The sequence below is a fragment of the Vipera ursinii genome (assembly GCF_947247035.1).
Source record: "Vipera ursinii genome assembly, chromosome: 7".
Classification (NCBI taxonomy): domain Eukaryota; kingdom Metazoa; phylum Chordata; class Lepidosauria; order Squamata; family Viperidae; genus Vipera; species Vipera ursinii.
The window spans coordinates 50,768,072-50,784,909 of NC_139521.1; the positions used below are offsets into that span (position 1 = coordinate 50,768,072).

At 36.6% G+C, this 16,838-nt stretch overlaps 1 protein-coding gene across 4 annotated transcripts in view; it reads right to left on the reverse strand.

Annotated features, from left to right (window-relative positions):
• Window positions 1-16,838, reverse strand: part of NR3C2 (nuclear receptor subfamily 3 group C member 2) — a 177,254-nt gene that overhangs the window by 123,178 nt on the left and 37,238 nt on the right. The window lies entirely within an intron of this gene.

Below are 16,838 nucleotides of genomic sequence, written 5' to 3' on the forward strand. Positions count from 1 at the left end.
TTTTGTTTCTCTATCTCTCTGTTCTTTACTTATTTAGTAACTGTTGCACATCTCTTGCACTTATATCTACACTCATGTATGTTTTGAAGTTTCACATGGCTACATTAAGTACAGTAAATTTAGAGAACATTTCTTTTCAAATGAAATTGAGTAGGCAAAATCAGTCTATATATAACTGGGTTTTATTCCTACTGTAATGAATTGTTTCAGTTTTTGCCTCATTCTTCTGCAGTTCAGTTTGAATAAGGAATGCACTCAACACTGCCAAGTTTCTTCATAATGCCCAAAATAGATTTCAGCTTATGGGAGAAGATAAAAAATTCTTCAAGCACTTTTAAATGGCAGAATTGCTTCCATGAAGTATTGGGAACTATTCTACAAAAAAGAAACAGAAAGTATATATACAGTATGTATGCATGTATGTATAAAAGAGACAGATTGGATCTAGGAGTTGAGCAATAAAAGTTTTTATTTATGAGTAACAGTTTTTATTCAGCCAGAACTCTGAAATGTATATTTGTGAACTGCAACAGCCCACTAATTTTATTAGTGTGGAAAACAAATTAACATAAGTTAACATTTCAGAATTTCACCTCTCACTTTTATATTTCTATGAATATCAGTTCAGCCCTGCCCTCCTAGGTAAACTTTTACATTCTTTTATGATGTAGAACAGACATGTCAAACACAAGGCCCGGGGGCCAGATCCGGCCCGCTAAGTGGTTTCATGTGGCCCGCGAAGCCATTCTGGAAACAGTGAGGGAACGGCCCCCACTGCCTTGGCCCTGGCCCAGAGACCCTCCTTCTGCCAGAGACCCTCAGATCTGTCCCACTCATGCCCAGGCCCCCATAGGCACCCTTGATGCGAACAATGTAGAGCTGGCCACGCCCACCCAGTAGGCCATACGCACTCTAGCCACGCCCACCCAGTAGGCCACGCCCAACCAGGCCATACCCACCCGGCCCTTGAGGGCAACCGCAATGCTGATGCAGCCCTCAATGAAATTGAGTTTGACACCCCTGATGTAGAATGTTCATTGGCATCACTTGAGAGGCTGCAAAATTTCAAGCTGGTTCAAAGAGAATGTGCCATGATTAAATGTTTGAAATTTTAGCCCCACAAAACAATAGCATTTTTATCAGTTTCTGGAAAGAAACCCCTCTAAAGGCAGATATACTATTACTATTAATGGACCTATATATATTTTCCTTGCTCTCACTCCTTAATACATTTTTTGTTTTGTTTTGCTTTGCTTTTCCCAAGTTCACCTGACCTGTGTCTTTTTAATATGCCTAGATATTTTCAAATATGACTACCTAAAGATATTTATATTTACTTAACAATCAAAATGTTAAGTTATTAGACAGATGAACATAGGATATGGTTTCAAATATTGAAGTGAATTCTATGCTGGAAATTCATATTGAGAATTTTGAAAGGTCAGTAACTTCCAGTTCTTTCCTGTACCTTGTTGTTGTTGTTAGATGCGAAGTCGTGTCCGACCCATCGCGACCCTATGGACAATGTTCCTCCAGGCCTTCCTGTCCTCTACCATCTTCTGGAGTCCATTTAAGCTCACGCCTACTGCTTCAGTGACTCCATCCAGCCACCTCATTCTCTGTCGTCCCCTTCTTCTATTGCCCTCAATCTTTCCCAGCATTAGGCTCTTCTCCAGTGAGTCCTTCCTTTTCATTAGGTGGCCAAAGTATTTGAGTTTCAACTTCAGGATCTGGCCTTCTAAAGAGCAGTCAGGGTTGATTTCCTCTAGGACTGACTGGTTTGATCGCCTTGCAGTCCAGGGAACTCGCATGAGTCTTCTCCAGCACCATAGTTCAAAGGCTTCAATTCTTTGGTGCTCAGCCTTTCTTATGGTCCAGCTTTCACTTCCATACATTGCAACTGGGAAGACCATAGCCTTTCCTGTACCTACTATTAGGTAAACACTGTTTATTCAACTCTCATGATACCTGCATTAAAAATGTCACAGAAATGAAATTCAGACTCTTTAAACCTTATTTGTTTGTTCCATCTTTATTACAAAATGGTGCATATACAATTAATTGTACATGCTTGTGGTTGCACCATTTTGTTTGTGTTACCAGTCACTTATCCCAAAGATGCTTTTTCACGAAGCAAACAGACTTTGTTGTTTTTCTTTGAAGAAGTTTCACTTCCCATCCAAAGTTCTTTAGCTCTGACTGGGTGGTGGGGAATGTTGCTGAAGAAGCTTCTTGGATGAGAAGCAAAATGTCTTCAAAGAAAAACAAGAAAGTCCAGTTGCCTTGTGAAAAAGCATTTTTGGGATAACTATGATCTGGATGACTGAGAATCTCCACAGGCATTTACCAGTCAGTTCATATTATATTATTATTAGCATAAAATATGTATTGCCCCCAGGACTCTTAACACCTTTTCAACAGACACGTAAAAGATGCATAACTGACATCCTTGCCCATATCTGGGAAAACATCAACACAAGGTGTTCCACATGACAAGTCCTGCAAGAGCGAAGACAAGCTTCCTGGGACCTGCCAGGTGGCACTGTTTAATAGAAAGGATTTAGACCATGCATACTCTGTGGTGGAAAGAACAGAAATAATTGTAGACAGACAGTTCCACAAATAAACCAGCCCTGTGCTACAAAGAGTACTGTAAATGACAACCAGCAGCTTGAACTGCGCCCAAAAGCCTACTAGGAGCAATGCAACTCACAGAGTAGTTCTACAACATGGGCATATTAAGGTGTGCCCTTAACTAACTGGACTAGATTACTATGAAGTTAGCAATTCTTTATATATGTTTAATTCCCAGAGAGTGAACAGTAATGTTAGAACTGAGACATTAATCAGCAAAAGGAGAATATAATGAGCTTTATTTTCAAACTCTGCATATTGAAGTATTTTAGGACTCGTATTTACAAACTGTCATAATAACAACTTATTCTTTAGTTCTTGTTTTTGTTGTTTTTTAGTTTTTTTGTTTTTTTATTTTATTAAATAAAACGTATTTAGTAAAAATAATCACAATGCTTGTATTCCTCCAAGTACTGTACATGGCTAGACTCCAGATTGAATAGCTGTCCTCAGATGCCTTCCAAAGAGCTCTGCCAGATTCTGCAGTTCAGAAGTAATTTAAAAGCAGAAAGCTGTAGCAAATGAGACCTAATGGAAAACAGGGAATGCTTTAGTTCATGCTAGCTGTTTGCAGAAGAGAAATGGAATACCACAAAGGAGGGGGAAAGGGAAGTGCCAAAACATAGCTCTTTTACCACATAGGCTTAGATTCCACATGAAAGTTTTGTTTTTTTAAATAGCTAAGATTCATTAGCAAACTGAATAATAGTTCATTGTTGAGATTCATTACAAGACTGAATAATAACTTTTATTGTGGGAAATGAAGTGATATATTCCTGAAGTATAGATCATATTCACACCGTTTATTGTAACAGTAATAGCTAATTGTTAAATTATATATGCTGCAAGTGAACATATAAAATGCATACAATCAGTACTCAAAAGATACAATTAATATAGGAACATGTGAAGCTCTTTTATTCTGAGTAAAATATTAATCACTTTTATCTGCATGCAAAATAACTGCTGTATCATTGAGTTCCAAAACTTCCCAAAACAGAGACTAAACTTTACCTTTTTGGAAATGTCGATATGATGTAGCCCTATCTGATTTATTTATGCAGTTGCATAGAGCCAGTACTTTTCAAAGCCCATTATAAATCAGTATCTCGAACCCATAAATTCAGGCTCACATAGAGGTAGTCCTCAACTTATGACCACAATTGAGCCCAAAATTTGTGTTTGTAAGTGATACATTTGTTAAGTGAATTTTGCCTCATTTTACAACCTTTCTTGCCATAGTTGTTAAGTGAATAATTGCAGGTGTTAAGTTAGTAACACGGTTGTTAAGTGAATTTGACTTTCCCATTAACTTTGCTTATCAGAAGGTTGCAAAAGGTGATCACATGACCCTGGGACAATAGAACTGTCATAAATATGAGTCAGTTGCCAAGCATCTGAATTTTGATCATGTGACCATGAAGATGCTGCAATGGTCGCAAGTGTGAAAAATGGTCATAAGTCACTTTTTTCAATAACTTCAAACAATTACTAAATGAATTGCTGTAAATCGGGGATGATATATGGTCAACCAACAACTGGCATTTTTTTGCATGTCCAGTCCATCATTTTTCATATACGGTAATTCTTGAAGCCTATCATTTTTAAAGCCACTTTCAGATCAGTCTCAATCTTGTCAGACATAACTTGTTCCTCATTCATAACATCTTTTAAACACAATCTATATATAAAGGCAGATACTCTAAAAATTGACTTCCAAGTCCATTGTTTAAAAATATTGTGTTAAAATATTTCGCTTCATTCTGTATTAATAACTCAAATTTAAGTGTTCTTCTCTTTTAATTGTAATTTTTAGTGCCTTCCCTCTAATGTCCAACCTTCAGTCTCATGCTATCATTAAAAAAAAGAATTCAAAACAAAAGCATTTTAAATTTAATACATATAAATAAATATAAATAATATAAACTATTGGAAAAACATATGATTAGTTCCAAAATTTTATTTCAAATCCATCCTGACCCTTAATCTTTCCAGAATCAAAGTTTTAATCACTTTTGCTGTGTATTCCAAAAGAATTTTTTTTATGTCCTTATATTTGAATTTAAAACTTCTTTTGCTAAGGAATGAAAGAAAGTCAGTATAGCTTCTTAATTCAAAGGTTCCTAATACTGAAACACAGATAATAAGCATTATCCAAAAGTGATTTTAAAAAGAAGCATGCAGATCCACTATCCTTTTTGAAGGTCCCAACCACAGTTTCAGTAAGATAGTTATTCCCTCATCTCTTAAATCTCTAAATCTACTAGAGACTGCTGTCAGTTTGCTTGCAAGGAACAACTGTAGAGAGCACTTGTGGGCAATCTCAAGTCCTCTCCTTTTTCGGAGAAGATTTACAAAGAGCAAGTCTACTTGCCAGCTCTTAATTCCATGGCTCCGCTTTTAGCAGAGCATCTTCAGTTCATCATTTCTTCCCCAGAGGTCCCAGGATTTCTTTGCAATTGGTTCTGGATGTGCTCTGTGTACATGTGTGCAACAGTGTGCATGTTGCAATCTTCTTTCCCTGTCAAATATATAGATACACATAGACAAGCAAAATATGATATAGAGAAAATAATATACTACTTAAGAAATATTATCTCGTCCTTCATGCACTCTTTTCTCTCCTCACAATCTGTAGTTCAATTTAATTGTGGTATGACACCATCAAAATATTGATGAGCAGGAGGTATTATGATGTAGGAAAAAGCCAATGACAAAAGATACTTTCATCTGCTTTGTCATCACTCTTTTTCAGCTCCCATCTTTATAACTTAGTTGCTTTGAGCTGATAGATGCTGGTAATAAATGAAAGGTCAGTTAATCATCAATGTCATGTTATCTCTCATTCTGTCTTGGAATCATTATGTCTACCCCCTTATTAACATTGATTGAAGGGCATTAAGATGGGGTGGAGGGATTCATAACACTTGCAGTTTGGGAGATCATCAGATTGGTGATGCAATCTCACAAACCAAGCAAAGCATAGATTGTATTGTTATGCCATCTACTCTACTACCATACTGTCCTTTCCCCCAAGCAGAACAGCTTCAGAGGTTATAAAGAAGGATAGAAATAATCTTTTGGACCCTGATTAGCAGAAGTGTGAATGTGTGTGATGGACGGGAATGAAAATTCCAATGACTTAAGCAGGTCTGCTTAAAGGAATTTCAGTTATTGAAAGGATTGGAAGAATAAAGAATTCCAATTACTGAATTTCCAAAATGTTCTGGAAAAATAGCATCACAGATAATTTGAATGATGTACCGTATTTTCCGGCGTATAAGACGACTGGGCGTATAAGACGACCCCCCAACTTTTGAGATGATTTTCAGTCTTATACGCTGGAAAATCGCAGGGCAGGCTGGCGGGAGCCGGCAGGGCAGTCCTGCGCATGCGCGCACTCCCCGGCTGCTCCTTAGCAGCCGGGGAGTGCACGCGTGTGCAGGACTGCCCTGCCGGCTCCCGCCAGACGCTCTTCCCTCTTGAGGCAGCATTGCTCCCTGGCTCCTAAGGAGTCCTCGGGGATGCTGCCTCAAGAGGGAAGAGCGTCGGATGGGAGCCGGCAGGGAAGTCCTGCGAGGGTTTGCGAGACAACCAGCAGCTGCCGACCCGAATTATTTCCTGATGAAGACAGAACAAACCCCCAAAGCGGCAACAATGGGCGCTTCTCTTGAAACGACCATAATACAATGGCCGATACCAAGTATCGCGGGGGGAGGAGAGGAGAGGAGATAAAGAACGGAAGCCGAGCGTTTGTCTAGAGCTTAAAGCTTCTTAGGAAAAGAGGGGAGAGCCTCTCGCCGAGGACCAGACGGCAGCGCCCTCTCACCTTCCAGCATACAGGCATGACTCTTCGCCTGCCTGGAACTAGACATGGACAGCGAAAACGTGCAAGTCTTCTAAGGGGAGAGAAAAGAAGGTGGTTGCGGTGGAAGCAGAGAAGGACACAACAACTGTAAACAGAGGCGTTTCCTTGACAAAAAGCCCCACGGCCTACTTGGCTCCGGCCTTCGGGCGCCTGCGCGAGAAGTCACCAATCAGAGCCTGCACGCGCATTTGCCTTCGACGCCCCTCTGACTCTTCCCTTTCCAACTGCCGGCGGGCTTACTTGAGCAGGAGCGCTTTCTTTGCTAGCGGGGGAAGAGTGGTCGCACATCCGAGGGGAGAGGGAGGGAGTGGTTAATGTTGCTCTCTTCCCTCTTGGAGAGATCTCTATAATCGTTGTTGAATTCCTCCTTTGGGTGCTTGTAACTGCTGTAGGATAAGGTGGGTTTATGTTTATACGCAGATTCGTGTCCAAATAAACCATTGGTGAATGGGATGACCTTTCGATACTTACCCCTCCCCCCCCAAACAGATTGTTGAAATAAAATGAGGCAGAGACAAGCATCACTCCGGGTGCCTTAATGTGTAATTAATACCGCTTCCCTTCCACGTTGCTTAGCCTTAATTCATGAAGCAAAGGTGGATTTGGAAAATTGGAAAGGAGGACGAATGGGGGCAATGCAGGACAGTTGAGGCAGCATCCCCGAGGACTCCTTAGGAGCCAGGGAGCGATGCTGCCTCAAGAGGGAAGAGCCTCGGGCGGGAGCCAGCAGGGCAGTCCTGCACACGCGCACGCTCCCCAGCTGCTAAGGAGCAGCCGGGGAGTGTGCGCGTGCGCAGGACTGCCCTGCCGGCTCACGCCAGACGCCAGATGCTGATTTTCCGGCGTATAAGACGACTGGGCGTATAAGACGACCCCCCAACTTTTGAGGTGCTTTTCATGGGTTAAAAAGTCGTCTTATATACCAGAAAATACGGTAATATGATATTACAAAATGACTCTTTAGAAAGTATTTACTAAACCTCAGACAAAGTTACTTGGAAAAATGTTGTGGCTATCTAAGAAAAAAATCCTATGAAGAGGCAGGCAGCCATCAATTTTTACTGAACATCACTTCTAGTGGTTGCCAGGTGTTTTTTTATTTGTTTTGTTTCGTTAGCAAAGGAGATATATTTAGGGAGTTGCTATTCCTTTTCCGCTTGAATAGTTTAGCTTTCATTTTCGAAAAAATGTTTGAAAAAATTGCACCACAGTTCAATAAATCAATATGCATATTGCTTGAAAATGTTTCTCTAAACATTACAATAACTGCCATGCTACAAATATAAGCTTTTAAGAGCATCATTCTACTTGCAATGTAGAGAATGTTCAATTAAGCTGCAATCCTGGTAAAGCTTATTAGGACTAAGTCATATTTGAATTAATTGGCTTTTAAACAGAAATGTTAAAGATGGGTATGTTAAGTCTTTTCTTGAACCTCAGCATGTTTATTTTATATATCAATAATTTTACTATGCAAGTTATTAGACCATGATCCTCTGGAATCTTCCAGTCTCTCTCTCTCTCTCTCTCTCTCTCTCTCTCTCTCTCTCTCTCTCTCTCTCTCTCTCTCTCTCTCTCTCTGTCTCTCTCTCTCACACACACACACACACACACACACACACACACACAAACACATACGATATTGATAATTTAGCCAAGTTACTTCTGTTAAAAAAGGTCTCCCACTTAAGCTAAATAAGTCATTTATTTAATTGCCATTTTTTATATCAACTCCTAAACATAGAACATCTTATGCTTATATAATGGTGAACCTGTGTTGTAGATTAAAGCATCAACTGCATACTGTATTTACAATATTAACATAAAAAATGTAATACACTTACTACCAAAACCAAAAATAATAAAATGCATAATTAACAAATGTCTTTCCCATATATGAATAAAAAAACAACTAACATTTTAAATTGTGTATGAAAACAAACACTGAACAAAAGTTAATTAAAGAATGAGCAAATATAAAGATCTTAATTTGTCTGGTACAAAGAAAGGTGATCTATCACACAGAGAGAGTTTCATAGTCAGGATGCTTCTAGACCAGGGGTGTCAAACTCGCAATGTCACGTGACGTGTCGTGACGTATCGTGACTTTTTTCCATTGCCGGCAATGAGGAGGGCGCGGTTTCACCATGACGCATCTAGCCCGCGGGCTGGCAGTTTGACACCCCTGTTCTAGACATTTTATTATGACCTTTATGTAGGTATCCCTGGTCCCCATGGCTCCCACCTAGCCACTGTTGATTGTTAAAAATTCCCAAATATATACACAAAAATGTGGAGGTTTTTTTCAATAATTTCATTCAAAAGGTTACAGATAAAAACCAGTAGTTTATATTGGGCTTGGAAACAGATTATGATTAATTAACCACTAATGTAATATGACTGAAATGCATTCTTTGCTCCTAAATTTGCTGCCCTATTTTGGACCATCTGCAGTTTCCAGACTGAGTAAAAAGTTAACACCATAGATTACATAACAATACAATAGTCTCTAGTGCCTGGGCAATGGGAACAGAAGTCTTTGTAATTAAAATGTTTGAGGAATAAAAGTTTGCTCCTATGGTTCTTTATGACTGAATCACAATAAAGTGAAGATTTTTGTTAATCTCATCACAGATTCTAGAAAGAAAACTTCTCTTAAAATTGAAACTGTTCATAGAAACTCATAGCAGCTAAACAATTAATGAACTATACAAACAAGAGAAATCCAATGTAGGCATAGTATGATTTTTTTTCCTTTACCAGTTATCATGGAATGAGTACTTGAGGGTGCTTCAAAGGTTAACAGCTGATTAACATTTGAATGAATGAAGCATATTATCAGCTGCAGTTTAGAAAGAAAATGTATCAATGTTGCTTACATTGTACAATTCAAAAACCAATGTGGAACTATTTTCAATCCAAACAACTATTTTTAAAAAATGGAATTAAGAACACAATAGTAGAAGATCATAATGATGAGGAAGATTAAACATTTCGCTTAAAGAGGATTCTATCACCAACATAAAGCCTTGAAAATAGCAGTGATGAATGACTCCATTTCTATTCCATCTTTCCATTAAATGCAAAATAATGGACAAGAATATTTTGCACTGAAATAGCACTTTAAATATATATTATCTTAGAATTTGAATCTCAAAACAACTTGTTTAAATGGATGTTTAAACGTTTAAACTAAATCAGTGCATTTAGATGGAATAGAATTCCAGAAAAGTCTAATTGGCACCTTACTGTGCAAGATGTGTTCAGAATTTGCAGTCATCAGATTCTGTTAATGCCTTTATTTGAAAACAACAATCCAACATTCCTTTTTATAAAGAATGATTATACACATGATTTTACAACTACTTGGTTTAGTTGTAATTAAAGTATATTTTCACATTAATCTCCCAACTTCGTATGAAAATTCTGCTTTGGTTTCAGCAGTTACTGTCAGATCATCTACAAACGCATTTTACTGAATTAGGTCACCCAACCTAGTTACGAGCACCACGTGTTTACAGGATTTTGCTAGCTTGCTAGGCACTTAAAATGTTTGGATTTTCCTCAGCTTATTCAGGAGGAAAGTGTCCTGCACTTTCCTTCTGCAGTACAAAATGGTCTGCATTAGCATATGCTTCAGCCACCAAATTTGTTTCCTACAGATATTTTTTACAGGCAGAAATTATATATCATCCTGCTCCTTTCTGTAGCACTGAGCAATTTGCATCAAATATTTAAGTACTGTCTGGGTTTTACAAATACATATACCAAATACTATCTATTGTTTTGCATATTTATTCCAAAGACACAATTAACAAAAATATTGTATCAATAATGTACCATCTCTATGGATGATTCTCAAATGTAAAAATTAATTTAGAGACATGCATGTTGAACTTGAGGCACACAAAAGTAATTCTTACTGAAGTAATATAATCATTCCAGATAGCATTGTACAGATGATACAAAAAGTCTGATTTAATATAATCACTCCATATTATCATTGTACAAGAAGGCTATTTGCTCCAGAAATGTAAATTTCCAGTGTCTATTTCTACTAGAGAATTGTGAATTGTGCCAGGAATTCAAATGTCAGCAAATAGCATCATATTTAGAAAAATTAACCTGAACTACAAACCAGAGTACATTCTGATTTTAGAAAGTTTTACTCAAAATCCTTTGAGTTGGATATAGAATTAGAATAATTTCTATACAACTATGTCCTACTATTATGCTTTGCCCTAGGTTTGAAACTTAGTAGTTGAAAAGGTGTTTTCAAAGTTAATTTTTGAAAATAATGTTGTGCTATATGTATACCCAGCAATAGTTCAATATTTGCCCTGCTGCTATAGAATTTTATAATCAAGATGTTCTTAACATTTTTAAATGCCTAACAAAATATCTACATAATCTATAGATCACGGTAAGAACTGTAATTCAAAACATTTTAGAAGAAATAACAATAGTCTGAAGAGTATTGTCTTTTAACAAATAATGATTATCTATAGAATTTGATGATAATCCGAAACAGATACATGTAAATAGTTCCAGCACTACATGTTATTTATATTAATTAGAGATTCTGAGTGATTGTTGGACAAGCCTGCAGTTTTCTTGGCAAGATTTTCAGAAACAGCTTGCTATTGCCTTCTTCCTATGGTTGAAAAAGAGTGACTAGACAGTCATCCCACTGACTTCACATTTAAGGCAAGACTATAGTCATAGTCTTCCAATTTCTAATTTACTGGCCCAACTGCTACATTAAACAGTCTCTCTCTATATATTGCCACATATATGTATTATGTGTATTAAAATTTTGTGGTAAACAGTTTTAATTGCAGCAGTTGAGCAATTGCTCCACTTACTATGGATGATTCTCAAATGTAAAAGTTTATTCAGTGATACACGCATATCAAACTTGAGGCACACAAAAGTAATTCTCACTGAATTAATATGATTCCAGATATTGCATAGATGATACAAAAAGCTGAATTAATATTATCATTCCATATATCATTGTGAAAAAGACTACTTGCTCCAGAAATTCATATTTCCAGAATTTGTTTCTACTACAGAGATGACCATGTGTTTTAAAAAGCAGCTTAACATCACACATTGTATAATCTTGAAGAATGATTTATGCTTTTCTCAGGGTCATAAGGATGTCCTATACCAGGGGTGTCAAACTCAATTTCACTGAGGGCTGCATCAGCATTGAGGTTGCCCTCAGGGGGCCGGGTGGGTATGGCCAAGGTGGGCGTGGCCTACTGGGTGGGCGTGGCTAGAGTGCATATGGCCTACTGGGTGGGCGTGGCCAGCTCTACATTGTTTGCATCAAGAGTGCCTATGGGGGCCTGGGCAGGAGTGGGACAGATCTGAGGGTCTCTGGCAGGAGAAGGGTCTCTGGGCCAGGGCCAAGGCAGTGGGGGCCGTTCCCTCACTGTTTCCAGGATGGCTTCATGGGCCATATGAAACCACTTCACGGGCTGGATCCGGCCCCCGGGCCTTGTGTTTGACATGTCTGTCCTATACTAAATTAAGCATGTTTAAACTATTATTTTAATAAATATAAAAAGTAGCTTAAGTAAGAAAGATCTTATAGCTCTGGATGTTATATATATAACAATGGTTAGGCTTCTATATTTACTCTTAGACCAAGAGAAGAAGCTTCTTCACCATATCCTCCCTCTCTGGATGATTAGGATTTATTACCAATTCAAATTGATTTATGCTGAGTTGTTGACAAGAATGGTCAGATACTTTAGGGAGCTGTCATTGATATTATTGCTTGCAAATACACCTGAATAATCTAAATGCATAGGGTTCAGATTAATTTGATTTATTTAATTTAGGTACTGCCTGAATCCAGACAGTACTGGCTATTTCAAATATAACAGCAATAAAATAGCAATGTGAATACTAAAATAACTAAATAACTAAGGAGTATGAAAAAAATAAAGACTAAGAACAAGATGGTTGTCTGGCCACCAACAAATGGGGCTTGAATTTAATTTAATTGTTTTATTTGTTTTTAATTTTTTGTATTCATGGTTTTAACTGCCCTGTAAACCGCCCTGAGTCCTACAGGAATAGAGCGGTATACAAATCCAATAAAATAAATAAATAAATAAATAAATAAATAAATAAATAAATAAATAAATAAATAAATAAATAAATGATATCATAAAAGAGGCTCTATTCACCCTAGCCCAAAGCTTAGGAAATAACCATGTCTTTAAGGCCTTTGAAGAGTTTTTAAGTTATTACGGAACAACAAAAAGTTTGATTTTTGAATATTGACATTCTCTTTTCTATCCCAACTAGTGATAAATGTAGCAATAAGCAAATCTTTATGAAAATAATTTGATTATTATGGCACATGTGCAAATGTAGGAACCAGAGTTCAATTCTAAATCAGTCAAAAGATTACCGGTAATTGAAGCTTTTATAATGTTACTTACTGTGTCTGAATTTCTAATGTAATGCAAAAAACTCTTTCTGATTTAAAATAAATTGATCTAACTGTATTAGCTATATTATGAATAGGATGATAACAATAGGAACAATAACAGTACACTTTAGCTTAATTATTAAAAGTATACATAAACCATCTTTGAGCATTAAACTGTTACAAGATTTTTTTTAAAAAAAAATGCAAGAATAATTGTGCATTTTTTAAAGAAAAAGGGCAGTGATGGCAAGGAATTAAAGCAGAAAAAAGTACATAAGGTGTTCATATTTTATTCACATTTAAACTTTTACAAAAATTTTTTTTTTCACATTTCCAGAAATAATAATTTTGTCTTAGGTGATATGAAAAATAACTATAAGGAAATTTATATAACTATAGTTATATTATAACCATAACTATGGTAACTGCTACTGTTATTTTACAAACTTTTACTTTGACTAAACTATGTAATAAAGAAATCTTTATTCAACATTTTAAAAGTAGCTCCATTATGTTTTTCATTAAACTTGTTTTAACACACCAAGAGAAAAAATGAAACTGTAACTCTTGATTATTCGCCAATTTACAGTATTAAAAAAAGAATCTGCGCCACAGGTTGGCAGCTTTCCATATTTACAGTAAGCATCTAATGTTTCTCCCAGACAAAGGACAAAGGATTCAGTGATTTGTGCAAAACCTGGAGGACTGGATTGTGTCTTGTACCTCAATAAGATAATCAATATCAATTTTAAGAAAATAGCACAAAGGAATTGTTGTATTCAGTTATTATTTTTTAAATCTCTTATGTACATTAGTAGCATATTACTCAAACTGGGGGCAAAGCATAAACATTTATACAGTAAGAATAACATTCTGAATTAATAAAAACATTTTACCATTAAATCAAATAGATATCCTCTTCTAAAATTACTCCTTGCCACTATTAATTGCCTCATAATCTACACCACTATTTGCAGAAAGTGCTAACAATATCTACTAATTCTTCCATTGCAACATCAATTTATTTGAAAGCCCCCTTAGATATTATAAATAAGCTCAGTTTCTAGGGGAAGATACTAAGACTCTGCTCCTACTTGATCCAATATTCTATATGGCATAAAGTTGAGCAAACCTTGTTCAAACAAATGCATGTTTTTATGAGTTTCCAAATGAAGCAGGAAAAATGCCATGGAAATTTGCCACTTCGGAAACCAAAAGCAATTTATACTTTCTTCAGCTTTCAGTAAACTAGAGAACCTAAATCTTGAAGGTACCCTTCCAATCACCTTTAAAACCATAATAAAACTGTGTGCTAAGATGATATATGAGAAGATTATTAATAGAGTTATATATCTAAATCAATGTATTTAAATGAACAATTTTTTTTGTCTTGGTTCCATTGGAGTAGAACCTCTGCACGGCACTCAAAGGTTAGATGCAGCTGTCAGTTTAAAATAATGGTTGTGAAAATGAAATGTAATCTTGCTCATTCAGAGCATTATAATTTACTAACACAACAGCCAGACTACAGAGTAAGATTATATTGCTAATTGCCTGAGTAGTCAGGAAAGGATTCTCAATTTTGAATATGGAAAAATAAACCAACTCACTAATAGAAGTGAGGTGCAAATGCGGGTTAGGAATATGAGGAAATATAAAAAAGAAATGGCTGGGGATGGAATACAGAGCTGTTGAATAAGGCAGCGACAGATCCAGAAATTATTTTTAGGACTTGCCGTCCTGGCAGGAGACATGTGATATAGTTCTGAAGTTTGGAAGTTACAAAAGAAAATCAGTTCAATGTCAAATATTTAGGAATCTCGTTTTACCAGCTGGTCTCCCCCAATTATTTCAGAAGCTAGTTTCTTTAAAAATAATCTCAATAATGCCAGGCAGACATTAAAAGTGGAAAGGAAGGAAAGAAATCAAACAGTTCCTAGACCACTTGTTTAAAATCATTCCACAAACAAGACATTTTTAAAAAATGTTGTAATCTGTAAAAAGCTAAGACTTACTTTACTTCATGTAAATATAGCTTGACTTTAGGAAATATCTATTCTCATACTGTACTTTCACAACTTCTAGGTATGTAGTACACTATAATTCTCCATTGAGATAAGAGGCCTCATAGTACCTTGGAGGAATGGAAGAATACCTTATCAGCGAAGGAGAAGAATCTACTTGTTGAAATTACTTGCTGTGATCCAACATTAACTCTTGTATTATTGCTTCACCTTACCCAACAAATGGAACCAACAAATGGAAGCAAGACAAGATTGGGCCTTAATGGAAAAAAAATCAGAAAAGCAGAATTCGAGAGTAACATTTCAGAATCTTCATTTTTATCTATCAGTCATCGTAAATTCTCTGTTTAAATATTCCAGAGATGAAGAACATTTGAAAATTATCTCTTTAATGATGATATGACTACAATAAATTCCGTATTTAAAGTTTAAAGAAGACTCTAGGTGTATCTCTTAAAAAGCAGTAACATACAAGGGAAGGGCAAGCAAATAAAATGTACTCTGAACATTAAGTACAAACCGTACTCTTCCCCCCCCAAACTCTCTAATGTGGGCTTCAAAAGCAAAGGATCATATTAGTTTGCCCAGCACAGTACTCTCTGTGTGGTACTTTCTAAAGGTGCCAACAACTGCAGTGCTAAAGTTGCAGGAGATCCTCCTACACATCCTTATTCTATAAAGTCCATAGTTGAGAAATACTCCATTCCTCAGTCCAGAGTGTCCACAAGGAAAAAAACAGCACAAAGCTGTGCCAATGTAACTCCTGTCCCTTTGCATATACACTATGATAATGCATGCATGTATAAAAGGGGCAGAGCCTACGTCACAGGGTGCTTTCATTATGTTCACAAATGAATCAGATTCTGTGCATGTCTCTTCTTAGCTATGAAACTACACTTCCTATTCCTGTTTTGGGAAGGATGGGAAGAGAGCATATCTTCGACTTACAACAGTTCAGGATGAGTGACTGTTTGAAGTTACAACGGCACTGACAAAAGTGACTTATGACCATTTTTCACAGTTATGACCATTGCAGCATCCCCCTGGTCACGTCATCAAAGTTCAGATGCTTGAGAACGGATTCATATTTATGACAGTTGCAGTCCCAGGGTCATACGATCAACTTTTTGTGACCTTCTGAAAACAAAGTCAATAATGGGAAAGGCAGATTGATTAACTGTGTTACTAACTTAACAACTACATTGATTCACTTAACAACTGTGGTAAGAAAGGTCATAAAATGGGGCAAAAATCACTTAACAACTGTCTCACTTAGCAACAGAAGTTTTGGGCTCAATTGTGGTCATAAGTTGAAGACTACCTGTAAAGGGCAGGAGAAAAGTTGACACTAAACAGAGTGCCCAAGGATTCTCCAGAAACTGAGTCTGGAGAAACTTGTATGAGACACCCAGAATTGTACTGTCACTACTTAAGATTGTATCCAGACAGGTCTTACAACTTCATCAATTCTGCCTGATTCACATACTTTTATAACAGATAAAGAACAAATTTATAGATGATATAATTCATTTGTAATTTTTCCACTTTTCCCCTCATTCTTCCATTATTCTTCCAGATACAAATTTACAATGGAAAAGTACAAAGTGCCTTTACATTAGTGATGCGAAGAGCTCCCTTAGGCTAAGAGTTACCACACAGAGTCATTTCATTACGAGGCAGCTATTTGTAAATCACTTAATTGATTCTTCTGATTCAGTATGGTCTTTACCAATATTAGTGGATGTCAATGTGTTTATACTTAGCTGGTTTGTTTAAACCCTTTTTTCTCATTATTTAACTTAAAACTATTTAAGCTCCTAGAAATCAACAAAATAATTAAAAAAAAAAATAAAAAAAAAAA